Source organism: Bidens hawaiensis, unplaced genomic scaffold (genome assembly GCF_021521415.1).
Source record: "Bidens hawaiensis isolate Kalapana, Puna unplaced genomic scaffold, B.hawaiensis_p1.1 tig00002977_1, whole genome shotgun sequence".
NCBI lineage: Eukaryota > Viridiplantae > Streptophyta > Magnoliopsida > Asterales > Asteraceae > Bidens > Bidens hawaiensis.
Genome location: NW_027491160.1, coordinates 803,297 through 826,731, shown reverse-complemented (window position 1 = coordinate 826,731; position 23,435 = coordinate 803,297).

Genomic DNA, 23,435 nt, shown 5'->3' with positions numbered 1-23,435 from the left:
CACAATACCTGTATGCATACTAAAAATCAGCTATACGCTGAGTGAGTTCTAACGTTTCTTTACTGTTCATAACATATGGTTTGTAAATATATCACATCACTTATACATTTATACATAGCATAACGTTTATAATCGTTATTTACTTTCTCTATGTCTGTATATCAATCATTTCATAACTATATTCTTATGGTCTTACTCAAAACTGAGCCTACTATCCTTGCTCATAACCGAGCTTCCTATCCTTGCTCATAACCGAGCCTCCTATCCTTGCTCATGACCAAGCCTGCATTGCTCATAACCGATCCTTCTATCCTTGCTCATAACCTAGCCTTCTATCCTTGCTCATAACCGAGCCTCCTATCCTTGCTCATAACCGAGCCTGCATTGCTCATAACCGAGCCTTCCTTGCTCATGACCGAGCCATATAAAGTTAGAAGAATTTGCCATCCTAAATTATTATGCATGCATGAGGCCCGAAGGTTCTACGCATGAACATATACACGTTCTTCTATACATAGAATTTATACTCATTGTTATTCATGTAACATTCTACGCAAGCATTAGTAGGATATGTTCCTTAAGTCTTTATATTCTAGCTATCATCCAAACATTCAAATATATATATATTAATAAATTATTATATAAACACGTTCTTACAAGATATATGTCATTAACTAAAGTCACATATATCTATTCTTTCACATGCAAGTATGCATACAGCCCCAAAAACGTTTAAAGGAAAAAGGGGGCTAGAACTCACCTGTAGACTGTTCCTTTCTGATTCAATCGTAATGCCTTTCTTCAACTGAGCTCGACTATCTGTTAATAACGTACACATATTAATCCTCTGCATTTGTTTACTATTTATTTTCTCTAAAGTTAACGGGGTTAACTTTCAATTTAACCGAACCGACATGTATTCTTCTTTAACCGATCTTATTAGCTCAATGTACCTAACCTTTGTTTTATTAACGAACCGTCTTCATTAGTTTACATCCTTAACGATATTTATTATTATTATATATACATATATTTATTATTATACTTGTTTTATTATCATAAGTTCACATTCGTAATACGTTTATAAGTCAACGTTTCCTTAAGCGAGTTCGGGTTCGTGTTAAGTTTAAATTTGACTCATGCTCGGTTAGGTTCCTATCTATGTTCTTTATACGCTAACCTTTAATTATAATTTCACTTCTTGACGAGTGGGTTCATGCATTTGGGTCGTCTTCAACTCACATCTCTTTATTAGACAGGTTACGGATCTTTAAACGCATTGGGTCTCGGGTTCGAGTTTGTCCAAGTCCTTGCCTTCATATATTATATCTTTATTTATATTTATTATTATTTTATTATTACTAAGATTAACTTATTATTATTATTATTATTATTATTATATAAACACCCCAAGACCCCCCTAACCCTACCCCTTTAACTCGTCCCCTTCCTCCCTCTCATCTCTCTCTCTCTCTCTCTCTCTCTTCATTTCTTAATCTACAGCCGCCCACCGCCGCCACCCATTAATTCCGGCGACACCACGCCGCCACTACCCTTCCCTTCCTCGCCTCCGCTGGCCACCACCGGTCTCCTACCTCCAGTCCAGACAACCCGCACCCAAACCCTTCGGATGCTATAATTCGCACGGGTTGCGAATTCAACAGTTCGAATAAAGATGATTCGCTCGGGATGCGGATTCAAGAAATTTGCGTGAAGAAAGATTCGCACATAATGAGAATCCAAACAATTCGCACGTCCAGTTCTTTTGTTTCAGATCTGAGAGTTTTAGTGAATTACTTGAAGGGTTCGGGTTTACGGCCGTCCACCGTCAAGCGGACAGGATAAGGTTTGAGTTCGGTTTCTCAAGGGTTTTGGATACGAGACTCATCGGGTCGTTTGTGGTTCAGATCTGGGTTAATGGCTCCACCTCGGGTTCGCGTCTGCCAATTGCTCACTGGAACGGGTTTCCAACTCGCTGGGATCTTGTTTGCACTTTGTATTATTATTTGTATTATTTATTTTCTTGTTATTGTTACTGTTATTAGATTCAATCGAATCCCGTGTATATCGAGTTTGTTTATGTCGGTTTGACTCAGTTACATGTTAATAATCTTAACGAGTAAATGAACGAAATGAATATATTATTTACCTTTTTGGTGTGATTGGACTAGATCTAGGATAGAAATCGAAAGACGGATTTGTGTGTGTATGGGTGTGTAATGGTGATGATTGGGAGAATAATGATGGAATGATGAGGATAAGGTTTAAATTAGGGTTTAGGGGTTTAAATGGGTAAAGCCCAAAGGCTTTTAGGCCCATAATCATGTTCAAGTCCACTAACCTCTCTACCCTTTCCTTTCCTACATTTTTTATTTAATTAATTTAATTGACATCTCACGACATAATAACTACAATGAATCCGTAACACTGTATTTACTTATTTGTCGAAACGGGGATGTTACAATTCAAAAGCAAACCCTAGAATCGGGTTTGGTTTAATTGCTTATTGTTTGTTAAGATTGAGTTGGGGTTAATGAATAACAGATAAAAACGAACTACCAGGAAATATCAATTACCATATTACGTGATGAATGGGTGTGAAATGATGAACTAGGGTTTGTGGCTCAAGTGAAGATCAAACAGGTCTGGACGGCTATGCAGATCACGATTATGTTAGGGCTTAGTGTCATCGAGGTGTAGGGATTAAGTGTGCAACTTTAATTGTATTATATCTAGGTATTTATAGTGTTACAAGTCCGTGATAGCCGCGATTCGTTAGACGCGTCATTGGCTGTTAATTTAACATCAATTCCCTAATTAGATTGTCGGTAGGATCGATATTTAGTTGCTAATTGATTTGGTTTAATCAATTTCTCATGAATTATGGAACAAGCAAGGTGGAGGGGGTACAGTCGGCGGTGGTAACGGTGGGAAGGAGATGGAGGAAAAAGATTTTGATTTAATTGCATCTTGGTCCCTACACAATGAGATTGGGTGCGTAAATGGGTAAAACTTTAGTTAGGGGGCGCTTTTGCATATCTTTGATAGTTGGAATGTTTTATAACATGACCGAAAATAAAATTTTAAATGGATCGGGTTTTAAAAATAACGAATGTTACACTGCCAAAGAGACAAAGGACTTGGATGCTGAGTTAGAGAGTGATTTTAAGGTTGTTCTTGGTCCAAATGTTACTGCAAGTGCAAAATCGCTTGTCAAGGAAAGAAGCTTGGATTCTCATTACATTGTTTATTATCTGTTTGCTTCTCAAGATACTGTGTAAAATGTAGATCAAGTTGATGATGCTAGTTCATCTATTCCTGTAAGTGTTGCTGTTTCGACTGCTGATGATCCAGTTTCATCCGTTGATACTGTTGCTGCTGAGCCTGCTCCACAAGCTGTTGAAACTGCACCAAGTCAGAACGCTATGAAGAAAAAGACGAGAGTGCAGTCTATCATGGAGTATCTTTTGGGCCCGGCACACTTTCAAACTTTACTTCATGGCATTTTGATGGTGAAACTGGTGAAATAGTCGTTTACTGCAAGCAGATGCGATCTTTATTCTTTAACGAGTATGAATTGATGTGGTTTAGCGAGGCCGACATCATGAAGCTGTAACAAGGATTGATCCAAGAACAAGTTGTGAGATCCATTATAAGGACCTACAAAACTAGTTTCAACCAGAAAGAACTTAATTATCATTCGATGGTCGGTTTGGCGTAAATAGTCGTCACAACGACCATGCACCAATGCTATGGCATAATTAGCACTGACATCATTACAATTAATCGAGAGATGATAACGAGTCGATCCAGCAAGCAGGTAAAACTGAGTTAAGGTTTTACTTAATGAGTTCTTTAGAATCATTGATTTTTCCAAGGCTTGGAACACGTTGTCGCCATTGTGATTAAGGTAGTACAAGATGATTGGTATGTAAGGAGTGGTAATGAGTTGATCTAGGACAGAAAGATTGAATGTTTTCTAAGTGAGGTGGTGTTGGGGAAGATGGTTTAATCAGGGCCGTCCGTAGGGGACAACAAAATGAAGCTAGGGCAACTTTAGACCAAGGCCCCCCAGTTTTCAAAACTAAACTAATAATTATATATTTGTCATTTGGGATTTGGATTAATGTGTGTGATTTAAGCGACATTTAAACTGAATTGGGTCTTGGAAGGTATGAGGAAATGCATTACTTATGTATTTGTAAAAAAAATGACGACAACATCTTAATTTATATGGAATGAAAATAAGATAATTTTTTTACAAGACTCACCTTGCAGAGGGACGTCTGCGCAAGGACCAACTGGTTCCGCAGGACCCACCATGCTCAGAGATGAAGACCTTACGCGCAATGCGCCAGCTGTTCCCGCAGGGAAAGCCTCCCAATAGTGAAGTACCCCGCCTGTCCCCGCAGCTGCGGATACAAGCCATCAGGGAAGGCTACCCGCACTAATAGCAAGGCTACACGCACAAGGCACTCAATAATTCAGTGTCACCTGAAGGAATGAGCAAGGCGGGAATACTCCCGCCCAAATGAGCCAGTCCGTACGCTTCTGGAAGATCTTTTGTACTATACCTGCCAAGGTATGGACAAAATAGACAAGATCTGACCAAAGCAGCCCATGAACCAATCACAGGGTGACAGCTCACCGACAACAGTACGAGGAGGAGCATGCTCTAGTACTGTTTGTCACTATTAGCCGCTGCCTACTCACCAACCCTTGTGGCACGCACAAAGCCTGCAGTTGGTGGAAAGGGAACAGTACACAGCCGGCCTTGTCACTATCAGCCGCTGCCTACCCACCAACCAGCATGGCACGTGCGTAGCCCATAGTTGGTAGAACAGGAATATTCTACAGCTGGCTGTACCTGCTTGGAAACCTACCTTCGGCTATAAATACTCCAACACCTTGGAACGGTATCATCATCTTGTATCTTACCTTCACTAGCTATTTCTCTCAATATACACATATTCAGAGCAATCTAGTCTGATTCTCACGCCGGAGGGTGGTCACAAGGAGGAACCCCCCCCCCCTTCTCAGTGACGAGCTCACGGTGTCTGTTTTGCAGGTCATCTGAAGAAAATTCTTCTTTGCCGGACCTAACCCTCGCGGGAAACATTACTTAACCCCCCAGATTATCCATAATCTACTCGGGGTCACCCTAGTGTTTCTTCAGGCCTCATTTTAAAACGTACATTACGTCAGGCCACCAAAGAGTTAGAGACGGCCCTAGGTTTAATGTTCTCTTTGGAAATGACTTCCACTTCCATGCCAGAAGGTCATTGCAGCCATCCGAAGGCCTTTTTATAGTTTTATAGCTAGGCTATCTTGTGCATGCAGCTATTGCGTGTGGTTTATAATGAAATATTTTGTTGTAAGATTAGATTTTAAGTTTTAGCCACCAGGATTCTTGTCAATAAGAGTATTCCTAACTCATCTCCTAAAATTATGTGATGGAGGATTTGTAAATTATAGGGTGGGGTTATAAGTGGTTGTGAGTGTAAATTATAGGGTGGAGAGAGAAAATGTAGTGATTTTTTGTAAATTTGTGGAAAAAGGTAGTGATTTTTTTGTAAATTATAGGGTGGAGAGAGAAAACTGTAATGAAAAATGTATAAAAAAATATTATTTACTTAAACAGAAGAGAGAAATGTAGTGTTTTTTAGTATAATTATATGATATATATGAATATAAGGATATGAAACTGGATGACAATGCTCATACGTTGGTATGCTAAACTTAACCTTATATATTATTAAAATCCGAATGAATAATATATTATTGCATGGTGTATCTTTTATATATTATTAAAATCCGAATGAATAATATATTATTGCATGGTGTATCTTTTAATAATATACAATTGGACTAACTGATTATGGTTTATCATGTACATCGTTAAATTGAGTAAAAAAGAAAAAAGAGAGAAATACTGCGTTGCGTACTGCAACATTATCTGTGCACTGTGAATTTCTAGAAACCTTTTCAATTTGTTTTAAACTATTTTCTTAGAGGGTTTTAGTTATAGATAGCTTCATGTGGGCAAATACTTTTCTCAATAGGCCTAACTTATTTTATAAAAGAGGTAAAAATGAGAATGATAAGAAGGATTTGTAGCCATATAAAAAAACCATTTAATAAAATTAAAAAAATAATAATAAAATCATAACTCAAAATTTAATAAAAATTCAAAAAAAGTAAAATTATAAAAATGTTTCCACCGTATTTCTCGTTCTAAAAAAAATGTTAAGTGAAAAATATCATTTTGTCATGTTGTTTATGATTGTGTTTTGTGTTTATTTTTGTCATTGATTGTGTTTTTTTTCCTTACCATTGTGACTTTTTTTTCTTGATATTGTGTTATAATTACTTAAAATTGTGTTATATTTTGTTCGACATTGTGTTATATTTAGCGATCTATTATGTCTTTTTTTTTATTATAATTGTGTATTTTGTTCATTTTTCATCATTGTGTCTTTAATCTCGGCATTATGTCTTTTCGTCGGTTTTTTATTTAACGGAAATGATGGAGGAAACATTTTAGTTTTTTAAAGTTTTTTGTTTCTTATTTATATTTTGAGCTATGATTTTTTTATTATTTTTTTAATTTAATTTTAAGGGGTTTTTCTTGTCACAAATTCGTGTCACACTTCTCATTTTTGTCATTTTTTGTATTCTAACTTTACCCTATTTCAATAAAGTACTAATTGAAGAAATAACGTTCTCTTAACTTTTATAGTTCTGGAAAAGTTAACAGCTTAACATTTTAAAGGGGGAAAGTTATAAAGCCCTCTTGTGAAAAAACACAAAAACAGGTCTTTCGGCTTCCAACTTTTTTCCAAAGCGCTACGCCCTACCCAGTCTTTTTTAGTTAATAACTTTATTTATTTTTTAATAGCTGTGCTATATAAACAAAGGCAAAGTAGCAACTACTAGTCCCCAACAAACAAAACATATAACTTACATATTTAGTACATCGAATTAACAGAAACTATTCAAATCAACTATTATTTCTTCGATCTTGAAACCATCCATATATAGGAAACTTTTTGTTTTTATGTTCTTCACAATTTGAGTCGAAGTTAATAACTCAATATAGGGTTTCCTGCTTCCAATTTAGATATGAGTACTTGTAATATCTTGACCACGCTAAGACTGACGTGTCACTTTTACAGTAGGTCAGAACTCAAAGCATTGATTTCTAGTAATGATAAAACATTAAATCGTTTACAATAATTACAAAAGACTGAATGCAAAACTTTCTTTTAATTATTCGTTCGTGAAATATCCTTGAATCTTTAACATTTTCCCTTGAGCTCTGAATCAGATTTTTCTGGACAGCCCTGCTACCTAACGTACATATAAACGAAATATGCACGTCTGAGTAAAGTTATTCAATGGGACAAAAACTATAAAATTATGCAATGCCTTAAAATAATATCTATCAATCAATATACATGTACATTCAGTTAGTCGTATTCAAAGCGTTAAATAGTTCAGTGCGTCACATTCAGAGCATCAAATAATTCAGTGTGTCATATACATAATTCAGCGCATCACCTTTTGGTGCGTCGCAATCAGAGTGTCTTCAAGTAACCATTCGATGTATCGAAATCAGTGCGTCAATATCAATAAATGCTAATAATATATATAACTAAATACATAATATCACAAATTCGATCACATAAGCATATAATAACGAGTTCAAAGTCCCAACTACGGGGTAACTGAAAATCAAATCCGTACACATAAGTTGTTTTGAAAGTCCAAACCTGAATAACGAGTAACAAACCGAGATAAAGAATTCTCGCGCGAGAAATAAACATTGCATATGCCTAACAATATTATTGCAACTTTAAATTTATCTCTTTGTTAATTTAAGTTTTGACAAAAGTGATTATTACATAAAGATTGTGAAATGAACTAACGTATCATTATTAAAAACAAAACTAATTTTGCTTGGAAACCTACCTTCGGCTATAAATACTCCAACACCTTGGAACGGTATCATCATCTTGTATCTTACCTTCACTAGCTATTTCTCTCAATATACACATATTCAGAGCAATCTAGTCTGATTCTCACGCCGGAGGGTGGTCACAAGGAGGAACCCCCCTTCTCAGTGACGAGCTCACGGTGTCTGTTTTGCAGGTCATCTGAAGAAAATTCTTCTTTGCCGGACCTAACCCTCGCGGGAAACATTACTTAACCCCCCAGATTATCCATAATCTACCCGGGGTCACCCTAGTGTTTCTTCAGGCCTCATTTTAAAACGTACATTACGTCAGGCCACCAAAGAGTTAGAGACGGCCCTAGGTTTAATGTTCTCTTTGGAAATGACTTCCACTTCCATGCCAGAAGGTCATTGCAGCCATCCGAAGGCCTTTTTATAATTTTATAGCTAGGCTATCTTGTGCATGCAGCTATTGCGTGTGGTTTATAATGAAATATTTTGTTGTAAGATTAGATTTTAAGTTTTAGCCACCAGGATTCTTGTCAATAAGAGTATTCCTAACTCATCTCCTAAAATTATGTGATGGAGGATTTGTAAATTATAGGGTGGGGTTATAAGTGGTTGTGAGTGTAAATTATAGGGTGGAGAGAGAAAATGTAGTGATTTTTTGTAAATTTGTGGAAAAAGGTAGTGATTTTTTTGTAAATTATAGGGTGGAGAGAGAAAACTGTAATGAAAAATGTATAAAAAAATATTATTTAATTGAACAGAAGAGAGAAATGTAGTGTTTTTAGTATAATTATATGATATATATGAATATAAGGATATGAAACTGGATGAGAATGCTCTTACGTTGGTATGCTAAACTTAACCTTATATATTATTAAAATCCGAATGAATAATATATTATTGCATGGTGTATCTTTTAATAATATACAATTGGACTAACTGATTATGGTTTATCATGTACATTGTTAAATTGAGTAAAAAAGAAAAAAGAGAGAAATACTGCGTTGCGTACTGCAACATTATCTGTGCACTGTGAATTTCTAGAAACCTTTTCAATTTGTTTTAAACTATTTTCTTAGAGGGTTTTAGTTATAGATAACTTCATGTGGGCAAATACTTTTCTCAATGGGCCTAACTTATTTTATAAAAGAGGTAAAAATGAGAATGATAAGAAGGATTTGTAGCCATATAAAAAAACCTTTTAATAAAAATAAAAAAAATAATAATAAAATCATAACTCAAAATTTAATAAAAATTCAAAAAAAGTAAAATTATAAAAATGTTTCCACCGTATTTCTCGTTCTAAAAAAAATGTTAAGTGAAAAATATCTAAAAAAAATGTTTCCACCTTTTGGTGCGTCGCAATCAGAGTGTCTTCAAGTAACCATTCGATGTATCGAAATCAGTGCGTCAATATCAATAAATGCTAATAATATATATAACTAAATACATAATATCACAAATTCGATCACATAAGCATATAATAACGAGTTCAAAGTCCCAACTACGGGGTAACTGAAAATCAAATCCGTACACATAAGTTGTTTTGAAAGTCCAAACCTGAATAACGAGTAACAAACCGAGATAAAGAATTCTTGCGCGAGAAATAAACATTGCATATGCCTAACAATATTATTGCAACTATAAATTTATCTCTTTGTTAATTTAAGTTTTGACAAAAGTGATTATTACATAAAGATTGTGAAATGAACTAACGTATCATTATTAAAAACAAAACTAATTAATTATTAAATCCTTAAAAATACTTATTAATTCTAGTAATAGAATATTATGCTTCCTAAAACACGTTAGATCTTTGGAAGCAATATTTAATCAAATGGTAGTGGGCTTTTTCGTTTAGAACACGGTAGTAAAGTGTTCGATGTTTAAACGTAAAATTTGTTTATAAGTTAAATACCTTAAAAGTTACAATACTTATTAAAAAAAATACATTGATTTGCACTGAATAAAAACCTATTAAGCAAAATAATGAAGTTATTTTCTTTGATGGCTTTTAAAATGGATAATATAGATGACGATAAAGATTATCCTATCATAAAATAAGCAAAATAACAAAACAAAACTTCACCTTTCTAGCTTGGAAAATTATCAGAGCATTAATATATTAGTTTGCTTTCATATTTAGCAGATAAACGAGAATATTACGTACGGAGCTCAATTCGTTATCTTAATCGTTTAAGACAGAAAAACAGTTGTTCGCTAAAGCCTAGAGAGGCTGCCGAAATCTTGTTTGTGACAGTGAAATACAGGGAATTGAATGAAGAATTTGTTTTCAAACAATAAAGAGGGAGTCGGTTCTTAAAGGATGAGAAGAAACAGTAGGCTATTATAGTATTATGCTTCAAGATGTGGCAATAACATTTAATTTGGTTAGAGGTTGATTCAACAATACTTAAATCGTTATTATTTAAATCAACTGTTTAAATCCAAACAAAAATATTTAATTATTTTAGGGTTTGAAAAATTCGAGATGTTACGATACTAATGATCATTCGCCCTTTCCAAAATTTGGCTTCATTTGTGAATATAGTAGGATCTAGAGGCGCACAAACCGGTTTAAAACACAAAACCGGTTTAGGTTAAAACCGGTTCGGTTTGGTTAACAAAAGTCAAAATATATTTATGATCGGTTTCGGTTCGGGTTGAAACCAATTTCTTACAATGTTACGATCGGTTTCGGTTTGGCTTTTGATCGGTTTCGGTTCGGGTTTAGACCGGTTTTGGCCGGTTTCGGTTCGGTTAACCGGTTTGAAACCAGTTTTGGTGAAGAAAATTACAAACCGGTTCCGAACCTACAGTTTCAATCAGTTCCAAACCGGTTTCTATATAATCAGTTTCAAACTGGTTCGGTTTCGGTTCAGTTTTCGGGTCGGTTTGGTTAACCGGTTTATTTGTCCACCTCTAATAGGATCCAAAATTGACATAGTGGTGTTTGTTTTTTGTCTGAAGATCTTCTTGGCCTCTTATGTCTGCGCTGTGCAGACCACGCGCAAACCTTTAGGCTTGAAGACTGTTTGGTTTTCTGAAGACATTTCATTAAAAAACGTCTTCGCGCCCTTTTTGTCACACCCCAACCTAAGGCGGAAATGTCGGGGCGTGATCCGATTGCTCACAGCTTGAAGATACTATCATAATATAAATGTGAGAATATCTAATTAATTATTTGATTTCAATTACACACATAATATCCAAATACAATAAACCATTTAAATATACAAACATATGCTCAAATAAAGGTTAACTTGATTATATCATAAATTCTTGTCTACGTGTCCAAACTTCAATCTTCAATACAACAACCTGTATATGCGTATAAAATGGATTTTTGTCAACATAAAGTTGAGTAAAAATATCACCAGTTTTGACACAACAATATAAATAAGCATAACGTGATAAGTATGGTAAATATAATCGAAACACAAACAAGTATGTGGACCGTTGCCAAACGAATCGGGCATTGGTCACCAGCAGAAACACCCGCTATGGGATTGATTGAATAGTAATTCCAACATGCGATTGATTGAATGGTAACACAAGTAAGCAAGTAGCACGTATGTTTGATTAAATCACTTCACAATAACACGCATGCATTTGTTTGAATATATATATAATATGAAATACTAATATGTACGCATATGTCCCCAAAACATTTAGAAAATCCGGTAAAATAGGGGAATGATAAACTCACATTATCGATTAAGCCAAACGAGGATTTTTATGACAAGAAAGTGAAAATCACGTTTTTCGAGAATTACCGACAAGAATCCTAATTACAGGTACAAATATGAATCCGACAACGAATCTAAAACTAGATAGAGACTCGAGAACTAATGATCGAGTGTATTCTTGCGAAAATTAAGTATTTACTTAGACTTATTATCAATTTTATTTATACATTTTATAATGAATAGCATATCATTAATAACTTTATAATTATAAACAGAATACTTTACATAACTAAATATTCACAATTTTCAATAGATAATATAGAAAGGTTTGTTTTAAATAATTATTTTAAAACAAAATACAATTAAGGTATTTATATATATTTTCACCATCAAAAGAGATTTCTTTCTAAATACATATTGTAAATAATAAAGAATACTTAATAGATAATAGTATTCATATAAAATTTGATCTTTTATAAACACTTACACTTTTAGTATAGTATTTAACAAAATTATAACAAATATATTATTTTAGATTAAAACCTTATAAAAATCAATTATTCTTTGCCGGACCTAACCCTCGCGGGAAACATTACTTAACCCCCCAGATTATCCATAATCTACTCGGGGTTACCCTAGTGTTTCTTCATTGGCGCCATCCGTGCATAAAAGCTAGAACTAATTCAGTTTTTTCAAAACTTCTGAAAAAATGGTTAACGTTACTCCGGTCCCAAGGCCAGTAAGTGACCAAGAAACCCCGGTAACCACAACCCCAGCTACTGGGGGGAACACCGGTGGTTACACAAATTTTACGAACACTACCCCGGTTACCCAAGCCGGGGCAAGTGCAGTAAACAATATTTCACTGGGGTTCATTGATGCCCAGTTGGAGAAACAGACGAGGCTCCCTCGCCAAACACTCGATCAAGTTAAGGCGTGGGCCGAAGCACGTCAGAAGGAATTCCAAGCTGAGTTGGATGAACGCTTGCGTTCACTCCAACAGGCTGACGAATTCGGAAGCACTCGACAACAGCTCAACATGAACAGTGAGTGCGAGTACTCGGACGATGATAGGGAGGAATCCGACACTGACGCGAACCCTCGCCATAGGGCGAAAGGGAAGCGTAAAGAAACGGACTTCCAACCAAGAAGGAATTTCGGAGAAACCTTCAAACCAAGGAACGCGGGGGGAAACCCACGCGACTTCTCCAAAACCTTTAGACCAACTGCTGCAAATGCGGGAACATCCAAGTTTGCAAGGGACATTGCGGAAGCAATCGCCCCGAGAAGTGCCAAACAGATGTCCAACATCGGCACTTATGATGGTCTATCCGACCCAGACGATCACTTGAACAGATTCATAGCGGGGGCAACCGTCAGTAACTGGACGGAACCCACGTGGTGTTATATGTTCCAGATGACGCTGGTTGGAGCGGCCAGGGCGTGGTTTGATTGTTTACCAGTCCACCACATCTATGATTGGGCGGACTTTCAACACAAGTTCAGCCAACACTTCAGTCAACAGAGGAAATATACTGAAGAGCAGTGGACGATCCTCAACTGCGTGAGAGAGGAAGATGAATCTTTACTAGACTTCATCACACGCTTCAACTCCAAAAAGCTGAGTCTGGGCAACATAAGTGAAGATCTTGTTCGCGCCGCTTTCATCCAGGGCGCCGAATACCCAGAGCTTATCCGCACGTTGACGGGTAAGGACGGCATGCCATCCACATGGGATGCCATCATGACGGCGGCCAAGCGCTTTGCCGAGACGGAGAAGCAACTGGGTAGGGATCTTCCCCAGAGTACACACCTCTACACGTAGAGGACCAGAGAAAACAATGTTCGGATCGCCCGACAGAACAAAAAGAGGAAGCTAGGTATTTGGCAGTCAAGGGTAAACTTTGACACCTCATCCAGCTCTCGCCCTCTTGTTGGGGGAAGGGATAACACGCACCCTTCAAGCCGAAAACACCGGTGGACGCCACTCGCCAAAAGCGTCACGGAGATATTTGCCACCGAAAAACTCCCATGGCCAAAAGCTCCAATGATCCGACAGCGACCTAATGCGGATCAGAGCAAATCCTGTGACTTCCACGGGACAAAGGGTCACAATACAGAGGAGTGTACATCCTTGAAGGATATTGTTGAAACATTCGTCAAGGATGGAAGTCTTGCACACCTTGTGGCATCAATCAAGAATGGAGGAAGGAATGATAACCGGTATAAAGGCAACGGACGAAAGCCCGTTGACATCAGCATCCACATGGTTCATGGCAACATCAGAGGAAGAAACAGACGAACGACAGAACCATGCGAATGGAAGGAAGCTGAGGTGCGCTTCCCGCGAGTGCCAGGAGGACCCAGCAAGGAAGGCCCTATCGTCATCAGAAGCCAGCTGGGGCATTACATAACTTCCCGCACTCTTGCTGACAACGGCGCCTCGTCAACGGTTATGTACAGGCAATTCTTCGACAAGCTAGACGACGAAGACAAAGAACGCCCGGAAACGGTTTACGCCTCAATGGAAGGGTTCGACGGCAGCACAAACACACCCCTGGGTATCCTATCTTTCCCCGTCATTCTCACGGACGGAAAATACTCCCGCACAGAAGACGTGGACTTCGTCGTAATGAGGAAGCCACATCACACATACGACATTCTCTTCGGGAGAGACGGGATGGCAAGATTCAACGTCATGGTATCTTCAGTCCACGACATGATGGGATGGCCAACTGCTGAGGGTGTAGCGATGATCACCGGTATCCCCCAGGTATGCATCGCATCCGTCTCAACTAAACCCAAACCAAAGATGGCTAAACCAACCATCACCGAACCAGAAAAATGGGCCCTCAATGGCAAATACCCTGACCAGGCTGTTACAATTGGCCCAACAATCACTGATCCTACGCGCACCTTACTCAAATGCTTACTACAGAGAAACGCTGACATCTTCACGTGGACACCAGCTGACATGACTGGTGTACCTCGAAGTAAAGCAGAGCATAAGCTCAAGTGTGACCCGGCTTTTACGCCAGTCATACAAAAGCGCAGAGTAATGGGGGCGGAACAGGCTAACGCGTGTAGAACCCAAGTCAAGGAACTCCTTGACGCGGGCATCGTACGCGTTAGTAGATATAAAACATGGGTTGCAAATCCCGTTATGGTACCGAAGGCTAACAAACAATGGCGCATGTGTATAGATTTCAAAGATTTAAACAAAGCATGCCCCAAAGATTGTTACCCGTTACCCGAAATTGACCTCAAAGTGGATTCATTAGCACCGTTTCGCCTTAAATGCTTCCTTGACGCATATAAGGGGTACCATCAAATCCACATGGCTGTAGATGATCAGGACAAAACCGCATTTCGGACGCCCGATGACACATTTTGTTATCAAATGATGCCATTCGGACTTAAGAATGCAGGGCCCACATACCAACGCCTGATGGACAAAGAGTTTCATGCCCAAATTGGGAGAAACTTGGAAGTCTACATGGATGATTTGGTCATCAAAAGCCCTGAGCCAGAAGCGATGTTGAAAGACATCGAAGAAACTTTCAACACGCTCAGAAAGATAAACATGAAGCTCAACCCGAGCAAGTGTTCCTTTGGGATGGAAGAAGGGAAGTTCTTGGGAGTCATTGTTACTAAAGATGGCTTCAGAGCGAACCCTGAAAAGGTCGAAGCCATTATCAAAATGGAATCACCTACTACCATCAAGCAAGCCCAGACACTGAATGGACGCCTAGTCGCACTTAACCGCTTTGTGTCAAACCATGCGGATAGGTCATTCCCATTCGTGTCAACATTAAGAAACTGTTTAAAGAAAAAGCACTTCCGCTGGACATCAGAAGCGGAAGCAGCTTTTCAGGAAATTCGGTCACGCTTGATCGAACTCCCAACGCTCACAGCACCAGAAGCGGGGGAGGAATTAATCATATATCTTTCTGCCACAGATAGAGCAACCAGGGCAGTCCTGCTAGTAGAGCGGGAAGGTATCCAGATGCCTATTTACTATGTTAGCCGTGTCCTAACAGACGTAGAAACCCGGTACTCTACCCTGGAAAAACTAGTCTTAGCACTTGTACAGGCTTCACACAGGCTAAGACGATATTTCCAAGGTCACCCAATCACCATTCTCACCAACTTCAAACTCGCAAACGTTCTAGGCAAACCCGAATTATCGGGACGTCTAGCCAAATGGGCCATTGAGTTGGGGGAATATACGATAAAGTACAAGCCACGACCAGCTATGAAAGGCCAGGTCCTGGCCGACTTTATTGCAGAAGTCCCCGCTTCGCGGGAGAAAGAGTGCCAGGAGGAGGCTCAACCCTCCCCAGCACAGGACATCAATGATGTCTGGCGACTCTACACTGATGGAGCAACCAGCAACGAGGGTTCAGGCGCAGGGTTGAAATTAACCAACCCAGCAGGCCAAGAATACACTTACGCTATTCGACTGGATTTTCCAAGTACGAATAACGAAGCCGACTACATTTAATCCCTTATAATATCATAAACGATAATCATCTTCCACTGCCCTAAATCTGTTTAAAAAAATAATTGTATTCTGAAAAGTATTTTGAGGCATTTTAATCTATTCTCAATCCCTTTCATTAAAATATTATATGTTGATATGATAATGTTTTATTTTATGGGCTGCCGTTTTTTTTTGCACTATTTATATTGAAAGCCGGTTGGCAAGAACCGTTTACCCAAGAACCGTTTAACTCGGTTCCAAACGGAACCGGAACCGTTAAAATACGGTTCGGTTTCGGTTCTCACATTTAGCGTTTAACGGTTCCGGTTCGGTTTTAGTTCCGGTTCGGTTCTCGAGGTTTCGAACCGTTGCACAGCCCTAGAGGGAGCTCCTGTTTAGAGGGAGTCGAATAATTAAAACTTTTAAAATTTTGAGAAATTGATCCGACCATTGGAAAATGATAAGAAATTATCTCTAACGATTCTAGCATATGAAAAGAGTAGATCAAAAAGCCAACAAGATCACTGCTTGATGTATAGATAGGCTTGACAAATGAGTGAGTGTCATAGTGATATAAACTTAAATATCTTCCTATGCTAGTGGTTACACGTTATGAAGCGGTTGCCGACTCCAACTAGAGTCATATTAATGAAGGTAGAAATGTAAACAACATGTTATACCCAAGCCTCTCTTTACCTGATCACAGTTGTCTTATGCAATCAAGTGTTAATTTTAATTCTGTTGAGTGAAGAAAAGTGTCAAGAAAAGAAAAAGAATTAGAAAAGAAATGAAAAGAAAATAAAAGAAAAGGAAAGTTTAAAAGTTGTTTATCTTAGGATTTTTAACTTCTAATTTATTTCTTCATTTATTTTGATTCAAGTCTTGGACTTTCATTGTGTGATAATATGGTATTATCCGATCTGATTGTTAAGGCCTTGAATCTTTTGCTTTGTTTTATTTTCTTTCTTTTGTTCAAGCATTGGACTTTCTCTCCGCGATAATATGGTATTATCTGACCTGATTGTTAAGGCCCTGAACTTCTGCTTTATTTTAATCTTTCTAGATAGAGTCAAATGCCCATAATAAAGTGTCGAAAGTGTCAATAAGCATACCATGATCAGATAAGAAAGGTTTAAGTCTAGTTGAGATGACATGTGAAAGCATACTATTCCCAGGTATGATGGAGTATGTAATTTGTCGGATTAAATGGGGACCACACAAGCATTGTGCCTAATACAAACCTTAATATATCACATTGGCATCCAAATACTTGTTAAGTTTAAAGTGGACAAATTATATCTACAATTAACTTTGGGTTCTTGGCATAATAATGTCATAACAGAAGTGTGATCGAGAACATTAACAGATAGCGTGATTCCATGTCGTGATCTTTCTCACAAAAATAATTTAGTATACTTTTAAGTAAATATTTTTGATATATAATATTGATTTCATCTTTACTCCTATCTTTTAGTTTATTTTCTTCTGTTTTATTTTATGTTTCAACTTCAAAATATTATGTATATATTTTCGTAATATTAAAATATATGAAAATGTCAAAAAGATTTTAAGTTTTTATTGTGTTCGTACATATTTTATTAAACCTTGTTTTATTTAAAATAATGTGTTTTGTTGTCAACGTCATTCATGCAAAGTTTGTTGGAAACCCGGGACTTAAACAAGTCACTTACAAGTTGAGTGACTGAATATGGGAGGGACTGTGAACGAATTCCTCTTTGACCCTCGAGGGGATCTGTGAACGAATCTTATTCATTCTATGTTTTGTGCAGTTCTACATGGACAGGTAAATCAAGATCAAGTCTGCTTGGAGTTGCAGATGTTGAAGCGCTTAAAAGAATGAGAACGTGAAAAGTTGGTGGTTGAACCTAAAAATGAACCGACTGTATCTAAAGACAAGGAAAGAAATCAGTCGGCGCAAGAAAGTCAACAAAAGAAAATTAGATGTCGAGCCTCCCGCATCTGATGTTTCTAAAATTTGTTGTTGCCGATCATTCCCAGAAAATAAGATAAGAACGGAAAATAAAACTCTGTTCAAGATCCTGGACCAAGGCAAGTACTAAGTTTCAAGAAATAAAGACGAAGCAAAGAACTTGACGAAGGTTCCTCGACATACTCAATCCTAAAGGGAGATTGTAGGGCCAATATTTTATATTGTTTTTAGGTTTGTGTATGTGATGGTTTGGTAAAAGTTAGTTATTATTATATATTAATTAGTTATATTTGGGTAAATAAATGAATGAACATTGGTACTTCAAGCATTGCTATGTGTTTTCAGGACATTGGAAGTTAAGGAGCTTAAACGAGCTAATTCAGAGCCATCCAGATGAAAATTAAGCAAGCCTCGAGATGATGGAAGCATGGGGAAACATGCATTGAGGATTAAGAAGGATTCGGGAAATGATTGGATGAGAAACTTGAAGCCGAAGTGAAAAACTGAACAAGATGGGTTACCAGGAAAGGGCCTTTTAGTAAAACGGGCATATCTCGGCTTAGAAAATGAGTTACGGATTCCATAATATATGAAATTCGGGTTCCTCAACGAGACGAATCTGAATATGAAGTTTGTTTGCGTCTTCGCGCAATGAGAAGATGCTGAACATGCAACTTCGCGCGACGCGAAGTTGCAACATTATGAGCCCGACTATTTTGTTCTTCGCGCGACGCGAAGATGAAGCCCATGGCAACTTCGTGCGACGCGAACCGACTGAAAACGGAAAAAATCTAGGTTTTTCCTTATATAAACCCATTAACTTCACCATTCGGTATATTACGACTTCCAGATGAAAAAGGGGCTGCTTAGGGTGATTTTCCACCATTCCAAGGCTTCCGATCAGTTCCGGGTTTACATGTTCATCAAAGATAAGTGTTTTGACATCATGATCATATTCGGCTAAATTTTCGTGTTCATTCTAGGCTAGGGTTTGTGTATTTTAACTTAAGACTAGATTTATTATGCTTAATGATTATGAACTTGATTTGAGTTATTGGTTTTATCTTGCTCAACTTAGTGCTTGATTGTTTAAACAATTTATATTTGCGATTATTGATTAGTGCATCACTTGTTTGGTTTTATTCATCAACATTTAGGGTTAAGCTCTTGTGTCATTGAATTGATAATCATCAACTATTGTAACCTAACTAGTTTTCATAAAACATAAATCGGTAATTGTTTAGATCGAGTTCAATTGTGTCAACATTTCGGTTAGGGTATCGTTTGTCATCACAATCAAACTAATAGGTCTAGTAATTACTGCGTAATCAAGACAAGTAAATCTGGAATTAAGTTGAATATCACATTACCCGACCCTAGAATGAATGCTTTTTTATTAATATTATTTACAAAATCTTTAATCGTTTAGTTTTAATTAATCTTTTCTAAAACTCGCTTGACATCGTCTGTCCGCCTTAGTTAATAATTAATTTAGTAATATTAAATTATCACTTTCCTTGAGTTCCTGTGGAGACGACATTACTTACCCGTACTTTTTATAGGTATTTAAGTCTTTTTGATTGATTGTTTGAGTAGACCGCGACAGCCTACGTCAAAATGGCACCATTGCCGGGGACTTAACACGCTTAGTTCTAGTTAGTTTAGTTTAAATTAGCGTAATTTAGTTTAATTTTTAGTTTATTGCTTTTCTTCTTTGATTTTACGCGGGGTGTGCTTGTTTGTTGTGTGTAATTAATCTTTTAGGTTGATGCATACGAAATTTTCCCGAGACAAAGGGGTGTTGGAGTTTGATCCTGAAATTGAGAAAGCCGCGAGAAGAAACTGAGCAAATCAAAGAAAGGGTGAGTCCTCAAGGCCGAAAGAAGAAAACATGAACCATCATGAGAATAACCCATAGCCAATCCCACCAGTGTTTCAACCCAACAATCTTAGCCCACCACATAATCAAGAACAACCCGTTCCACAACACATTCCACAAAATCCACCCCTCCATGACTTACTGCCACTCCACCAACACATTAACCAAAACCAAAAGCAAAACCCAAGAGCTCAAAGAAGATACCACATGAGAGATGATCGTTCCATAAGGTCTGAACTGCTAAATAATCGGGTCGATTTTGAGTTCGAGAGAGTAGCTAATCGGCAAAGGTTGTTCAATGAATTGGACGAGTTTGAAGATGAAGAAGAGATGGAAGATGCGCAAGGGGGTCGATATTATAGAAGACAACAACAACCCCCCCGAAACCAAACACCCGAGCCTGTTCAACCGCCGAGAATCCACCGAGCCCGAAGAAGACAAGAGATTCCCGAGCCACAATTCCCGAGTATGAGTTTGATGATGGGGTCTTGAGGTCATTTTCTCCACCGCCCGTTCAGGTAGTTCAAAGTCAATTTGTTCCACAAGTGGCCACGAACCCGCTTCCCATTGTGATCCCGGTTAGAGAAGGAAGAACGTTTTCGGTAAGACAAAGTAACCTGACCGGGATGCCTAATTTTTATGGGAAAGCATCAGAGGAGCCATACCTACACTTGAGCGAATTTAATGCCATTTGTGCCACCATCTCAAGTCAAGGGTTCAATGCCGATGAAGTCAAGCTAGTGGTTTTTCAGTTCAGTCTCAAAGATCTAGCAAAGCAGTGATTCTTATCTTTACCGTTAGCAAGCATTTACATGTGGCAAGATCTGGCTCAGCAATTCTTGGATGAGTATTACACACTGCAAAGAACCTTCGAGGCCCAAACCTCCATCAGAAATTTTCAGCAAGGGTCGGGTGAGACTTTTCATGAAGCGTTTACGAGATTCAAGAGATTGTTGAGGACTTGTCCTCATCATGGGATAGCATTGTGGGAGTTGATAAAAGCGTTTCATGACGGGTTGTCGAGCGATGATGTGTGTGATCTTCAGTCGACCACAAATGGGTCATTTTTTACTAATGATGAAAATGAAGATTGGTAACACTTAGAGCGGCATGCAATGAACTCGAAGAGACAAGCTTAGTCGAACCGCATGGTTAAAAGAGCGGTTGTGAAAGCCGTGGATAGTGGTGAGTTGGATGATCGTATGGCTATGTTGGAGAGAAAGTTGGATCAATTGATTGGTGTTGGTACGAAAGAAAAGGGCAAGTCGGGTAAAGCTTATCCGGTGTGTGAAGGCTGTGAAGGAATAGACCATGTCGTGGCAAGTTGTGGAGTTGTGATGGAGGACGAGGAAAAGGAAGAAGAGGGGGTGAATTTTGTGCAGGGTGAGAAAAGGTACAATAATAATATAAATTCAAACACTTAGCACCCGGGCCTCCGAAATCACCCCAACTTCAGTTATGGAAACCCGAACACGCAGCAAAACCCAAACTTTCAAGGTAATTCCCAAAAAGCAGGTTATCAGTCAAATCAACGTCAGTATGGGAATGAGAGGGGTAATGGTCAAAGCGGGTACAATCAAAAGGAGTCGGGGGGTTACAACAAGAGCTATCAGAAGAGTTATCAGCAAGGTCAACAAAGTCAAGGGGCGGCCCAAGGTCAAGGAAGTTCTTCGGGTAATAAGGAAGAGTTGATTAAGGATGTGATGGATCTTTTGAAGCAGATGAAGACAGATCAGGAGGCTCATAATAAAAGCGTAAATCAAAGATTAGAGCTCCAAGAGAAAGCCAATTCCGCGAGAGACAAACAGGTGAGCCAGCTTGCAGAAGAAGTGGCTACTTTGAAGAGAAATCCATCCAAATTACCAAGTGATACCGTGAAGAATCCGAGCCATCAAAGTAGCAGTTCATTAAATAGTAAAAATATACACGTGAGTGCAATCACAATTGAAGATCATGGGGTGAACGACACGGTTGAAGAATTTAAAATAGGGGCACCACTTATTCCCGTTCAGATTGGTGAGTTCAAGACCACCAAGGCGTTAGTTAATTATGGTGCGAGTGTAAGTGTTCTACCGGGGAGTGTTTATGACCGGTTTGAGTTTGGACCTTTACAAGAAGTAGACACCACATTGGTGTTAGCTGATTTCACTCGAAGACGGCCCCGAGGGAAGCTGGTTGGAGTTGCAGTAAAGGTTGGTGATTTTTACTATCCTGAAGATTTTCTTGTTCTTGATTATACACCGCTAGAACATGAAGAAGAACCGTCGGTAATATTGGGAAGACCGTTTTTGGCAACATCAAATGCTCAAATCAATTGCCGAGACGGAACAGTGTGCGTGACCTTTGGTAACCGTAAGTTAGTTTTGCATATTTTTTCAAATTTATTTGATTATTCTTTCAAAGATAAATCTTCTAGGTCAGGTGCTACTAACATGTGTTTTCCTCATGTAAATGAGGATGAAACCATAGAAGAAAGTTTTGTGTTTGATAGGTCGAAGCGGGAGAGAGAAAAAGAGGAGCTGAATTCGGTAGAGATTCATGTTGGAGAGTTGGAAATTTCATGTGATGATATCAAGAATGTGAGGGAAAAATGATTAATATTGAGACTGGAAAAACAAGTAAGAAGAAACCGCCAAAGAAAGAGAAGGCAAAGAAGCCACCGGGGTTTGAAAATGAACAAAGAAGGTTGGCATGCTTCGGGCCAAGGTGGAGTGTCATGGACAGTATACCACTATGTTGGAGGAGTAAGAAGAACGAGGTGGGGGAAGGTAAACACTCCATTAGACCATCATAACCAAGAAATCAGGTAATGGTCCGGCTGAAGACCTTAACAAAAATTTAGTGCTAACCGGGAGGCAACCCAGCCTTGTATTCAGGTACTTGTATATTTTGTTGTAGTTGAACTTTGTGGGTGTAGTTCACTATAAACCCTCACGAGACCATACTCGTCCACCCGGGCTACCGGGGGGTTTAAAGGGCTTGTTGCATACGCTAAATGCAACCGTGATTCCTACGAAAGTGAGTTAGGTCTTTTAACATTTTTACTCGTTTAACAAATTTGGTTATGAATTTATTAAGCTTGGTTGGTAATTTAAAATTAATGGTTTTGCAAACGGTTTAAAAGACCTATATTTTTAACACTTGTGAGAAGCGTGCTTCTACATGTTTGAGAGTTTGCAGATTTTCTTTTGAGAGTGGAAGAGGTAAGTTCATAGAGAGCATCACCAAGGGCACGAGAGTTGCACATGAGAGTTGTATTTTCTATCAGTTGATTTCGTTTTCATAACCTTTGTTTTTCTAGTTTTTGTGTTAAAAGTGTAATTGTATTTGTGTATAATTAGTTACAACCATCACATTGGGCCCGATTTTAAAAGTGTCAAAGTGAATTTAATCCCGTCCCTATTTTATTTGTTATATTTTTAAACATTGAGGACAATGTTTGCCTCAAGTGTGGGAATGAGGGAGAAATT